Source organism: Hordeum vulgare, chromosome 4H (genome assembly GCF_904849725.1).
Source record: "Hordeum vulgare subsp. vulgare chromosome 4H, MorexV3_pseudomolecules_assembly, whole genome shotgun sequence".
Lineage (NCBI taxonomy): Eukaryota > Viridiplantae > Streptophyta > Magnoliopsida > Poales > Poaceae > Hordeum > Hordeum vulgare.
The window spans coordinates 83,121,089-83,126,792 of NC_058521.1; positions in this window are offsets into that span (position 1 = coordinate 83,121,089).

Here is a 5,704-nt window from a genome sequence, read left to right on the forward strand (position 1 = left end):
GGTGCCATTGAGCTTATTGAGTCTTCGGGGCTTGCCACCCCGTTTGCTTTTCATTGCGACTATAATGCTGCTGCCATCCACCAATTCTATGCCACATGTCACTTTGGCTCCGACAACACTGTCACCTGGATGACCTCTGACGTTCGTTTCAAAGCCACTTATGCTACTTTTGTTGCCGCTCTGGGTTTTCCCCATTCCGGTCATAAAATACATAAGGATGATCCTAACCATGCGCCTAAGAATATTGATGTGTGTGGACACCTCCTCAAACCACTACGTGAGCTAGATGAGGATGAGCACCAGAAGGACCTTAACTAGGTATCCATCTGGCGCTCACCCTACTTCATTATCTTTCAGTGTGTCATCCGCACCATCTATCCCAAGATGGGTGATAAGGGTTCTTGCAGTGGCTATTGTATCGACATCATGTACCACTTGTTTGAGAACCCCAAGACCACAATCAATGTGCCCCATTTCCTATGGCATGAGATTCGGCTTGCTAGCTTTTAGTTCAAGCGAGCCTTTCCTCATGCTCCTTTCATCGAGGCACTTATTAACCACGTTGCTGATTTCTTTGTGGCTACCACTCACATCCATCGCAAGTGGACCATTCCCGCTCACATGGCGAATGATTTTGCTCCCAAGAATGCCCCTTCTTCCTCTACTACCACTCGCCGCACTGCTGCACGGGCCGCCACCCCTTCATCTAGCTCCGCGTCTCTCGGTCGCATTGCCAAATTCCTTGGCAAAGGTCACTCTGCGCTGATGAAGGCTGTTTCCTTTCAGTGTGGTCAAACCCATGATGTGGTTTCCTGCTTAGTTTCTTCCTAGAATGCCCTCAAGGCTCGTCTGAGAGCCTCGGGCGATCTTACTGTGAGTGATGATGAGGCCCCTCCTGCTGCTCCATCCATTGACCTTGGCTTCCCTTCTGGTCCTGAGTGGTCTGAGTTCTTTGACGAGGCTGGGGGCAGTGGTTTGGCTGATGATGTTGATGATGATGGTGATGAGCTCTGAGTTTGGTTGGTGTTATTGATGGCTCCCTTTTTGGTACTTGGTGCCAAAGGGGGAGTAATGTATCGTAGTTAAATTTTTTATTCTCGTCATTTTTAGTCTTTGGAGATTTAATGTAATGGATAAAACTCATGTATGGCTACTTATGAATGGTTGTGATTGCTATGATATCATCATAGACTATTATGTCTTGCTCCTTTATTTCTATGATGATCTATTATTCTTCCATGTTGATCCATTTGGAGCTTCGATTTGTTTATCATGCATATCCTAAGGGGGAGCTCCGTAGTAAATATCTCCTAGACTATAATGTATGGTTAATATTTTTGAGACCTATGTATATGTTGTCATCAACTACCAAAAAGGGGGAGATTGAAAGTGCATGCTATGCCCCTAATTGTCTTTTGGTGTTAATGACAACACATACATAGAAAACTAATCCTATTTGTTGAGTGTATCTCAGGACGGCAAGTACTTTAGTAGATTAAGATTTATGTGCCAAAGGTTGCCTGAAAAGATTGGTGAGTTATATTTCGAGAAGACTCGGGATTAAGAAGAGATGCTGTAGAATAGTCTTTGAAGTTTACTGATATTGAGTATAGGGATCCCGCACTATTAAGAGGGGATCACAGGCGTTGCGATAAACTTGCTCATACCACATCTCTACAACCATATCAAACACCACATACTGTCCACTCTCTACAATTCAACATATGTCCAATCTCCTCGGACATCCGGCTTCCTCCGGACGTCCGAGGGCCGGACGTCCGGCTGGCTTCGGAAATCTGCAGCCACACACCAGTAGTTTGTTAGGCTTATAACTCGGAAATCCGGCCCCCTCCGGACGTCCGAGGGCCGGACGTCCGGCCAAGCTCCGGAAATCCGGAGGTCAACACCAGTAGTTTGTGTGCACTATATCTCGGAAATCCGGCTACCTCCGGACGTCCGAGCGCCGGACGTCCGACACCCGTCGGAAATCCGGAAGCCACCACCAGTAGAAATTGTGCTTTATAACACGGACTTCCGGGCCACTCCGGACGTCCGTATGCTGATGAATTCAAACATGTTCACGCACATCTACATGCTTCGGACGACCGACCCCTGACGGACGTCCGACCGCTGATAAACTGAGATGTGTTCCAGTCATGCCTACAGGTCTCGGACGTCCGGCCTCTGTCGGACGTCCGGCCCCTCGCGGACGCCCGGACGTCCAGCAAGTGTCGGACGTCCGGACCCTGTGTGACTTATTGCACCTCCAACGGCTGGATTTCACTCCACACTATAAATACTCTTCTCCCACCTCGTGAAAGGTTGTTCAACACAGCTAAGACACACCCAAGAACACCTTTCCTCTCACTCACTCTTGTCTACACAAAATCCTAGATCCCAAGAGCATTTGTGAGTCCTTTAGAGTGTTGTTCCAATCAAAAGATAGATCGTCTCCCTCTCCTCCTTCCCACCAAAGTGATTTGTGATTTGAGCAAGTTTTGAGCAATCCCCGTGATCTTGTTACTCTTGGAGGTTGGAGACTCCTAGGCGGTAGGAGTCTTCGGAGAGGAATCAAACCATTGAGATATCCCCGGGAAAGTTTGTGAAGGTTTGGAAACCACCTCAAGGCTTACCACTAGTGGTTGAGAAACGCCTTCGTGGAGTTATCTCAAAGGGAGAATAGGGTGAGCCTTCGTGGCGTTGGTGTGCCTTCGTGGTAACATCCGCCCCTCTAACGGTGACGTAGCTTCCCTCCAAGGAAATGAACATCGGGATACATCCTTGTCTCTCTCGGAGTTTCGGTTATTCCTAACCCTAACTCTCTACTTGTGTTAATCCTTATTACATACTTGTATTTGCTTATTGTCTACCGCTTGCTTTGCTTCACTTCTAATAGCTTAATCTTTGTCATAGCAATTATTAGGCTTACACTCATATTCCGCACTTTAGCCTAAAATTGCTAAGTAATTGTTAAAATTTGGATTTGTACCTATTCACCCCCCTCTAGGTCCATCTCGATCCTTTTCAGCTTCCTCAAAGTTTTTAGTAACTTCTTCTCTTCATGATTCGAGAGGAGATCACTAATAATAACAGGATATATCTCCTTCTCATCAAGATAGGCATACTTAAGAGTATCAGGCAACTGTTTAAGCTCGAACACAGGATCACCCTTTGGTGGGGGAGGATCCCCAAGCAGTTCAACAGGCAGATTATTCTTGAGAATAGGATATTGTTCTAAGAGAATTTTATCTATCTCATCTCTTTCATCCATATGCATATCATTTTCATGCTCAAGCAGATATTGCTCTATAGGATCCGTAGGAGGTACGACAATAGAGGCAAGAGCAATGATTTCATCCCTACCAGATGACTCTTTTTCATGGGGTTGTCTTCCAAACTTGGAGAAGTTAAATTCATGAGACACACCCTCGAAACTAACAGTGACAGTCTGCTTAATGCAATCAATGTGAGCATTGACAGTGTTGAGAAAGGGTCTATCGAATATGATGGGACAAAAGCTATCTTGTGCAGTAGCAAGGACGAGGAAATCAGTAGGATACTTCGACTTACCACACAGGACTTCTACGTCTCTCACAATTCCCAGAGGGTAGATAGTGTCTCTATTAGCTAGCGTAATAGTGACATCAATGGGTTCTAACTCAGCAGGTGCAATCTCATCTTTCATTTCATCATATAGGGAACGGGGTATTGCACTAACACTAGCACCCATATCACATAAACCATGATAACAGTGATCTCCTATCTTGACAGAAACAACGGGCAGGCCAACTACAAGTCCGTATTTGTCTTTCGCGTGAGGTTTAGCAATTCTAGCAGAGTCCTCACAGAATTTGATAACATGCCCGTCTATGTCTGCGGCTAATAGATCTTTGATAATAGCAACACTAGGTTCAACTCTGATTTCCTCAGGGGGTGCAAGTGGTCTAATGTAACCCCTACGTATCACAGTGGGAGCTTTAGAATAATCCTTTTTCCTAGCAGCGTAAGGTGGTTTCTCAGCGTAGGCACAAGGAACAATAGGATCACTAAAGGCAATGATTTTATCCTCAACTAGATTGGGTTTAGCTATGTTGACTTCTACAGCGGGATGATATTTAAACCACTTCTCTTTGGGAAGATAAACATGAGCAGCAAAAGATTCACATAGAGAAGCTACTATCTCAGAGTCAAGTCCATACTTAGCAATAAAATCTCTAGAAGTGTTTGTTTCAACAAAAGATTTAACGCAATCAAACTAGAAATTCATACCTGACTCCTTACCTTCCTCAAGCTCCCAATCTTCATAGTTACGTTTGATTCTTTCCAATAAATTCCACTTGTGGTCAATATCCTTCTTCATAAAAGAACCGGTACAAGAAGTGTCAAGCATGGTACGATCTTCATGAGAAAGCCGAGCATAAAAGTTTTGAGTGATAATTTCTCTCGAGAGCTCATGATTGGGGCATGAATATAGCATTGATTTAAGCCTTCCCCAAGCTTGAGCTATGCTTTCCCTGTCACGAGGCCAAAAGTTATAAATATAATTCCGATCATGATGTACTAAATGCACATGATAAAACTTTTAATGAAATTTCAATTTCAACCGATTGTAGTCCCATGATCCAGTATCATCACATAGCCTATACCATGTCAACGCCTTATCCTTCAAAGATAAAGGAAATACTTTCTTCTTTACCTCATCCTCGGGCAAACCTGCAAGCTTAAATAAACCACAAGCTTCATCTACATAGATCAGATGCAAGTCTGGATGTGAAGATCCATCTCCTATAAAAGGATTAGCCAGCAGTTTCTCAAGCATACCCGAAGGAATTTCATAAAAGATATTTTTAGTAGGTACCTCAGGTTGAGGAACAACTCCTCGTGCTTCCGTTCATGGTGAAGATACCCCGAACAAATTTCTCAAAGGAACAGTTTCCATAGTGACAAGTGACAATAAATTTCAGCACAGTATATAAATGTTTCCTTACCAAATTCCACTTACCAAAGGCACTTCACTCCCCGGCAACAGCGCCAGAAAAGAGTCTTGATGACTCACAAGTATAGGGGATCAATCGTAGTCCTCTCGATAAGTAAGAGTGTCGAACCCAACGAGGAGCAGAAGGCTCTGATAAACAATTTTCAGTAAGGTAATAACTACAAGCACTGAAAGTAGCGGTAACAAGTGATGGTGTTGCGAGGTGAAAAGTAACAAGTGAAAAGTAACAAGTAACAAGTAGTAGCAACCGTGCAACAAAGTGGCCCAATCCCTTTTGTAGCAAGGGACAAGCCTGAACAAAGTCTTATAGGAGGAAAAACGCTCCCGAGGACACACGGGAATTTCTGTCATTCTAGTTTCATCATGTTCATGTGATTCGCGTTCGTTACTTTGATAGTTTGATATGTGGGTGGACCGGCGCTTGGGTACTGCCCTTACTTGGACAAGCATCCCACTTATGATTAACCCCTCTCGCGAGCATCCGCAACTACGAAAGAAGAATTAAGACAACGTCTAACCATAGCATTAAACTAGTGGATCCAAAGCAGTCCCTTACGAAGCAACACATAGACTGGGGTTTAAGCTTTTGTCACTTTAGCAACCCATCATCTACTTACTACTCCCCAATGCCTTCCTCTGGGCCCAAACATGGTGAAGTGTTATGTAGTCGACATTCACATAACACCACTAGAGGAAAAGACAACATAC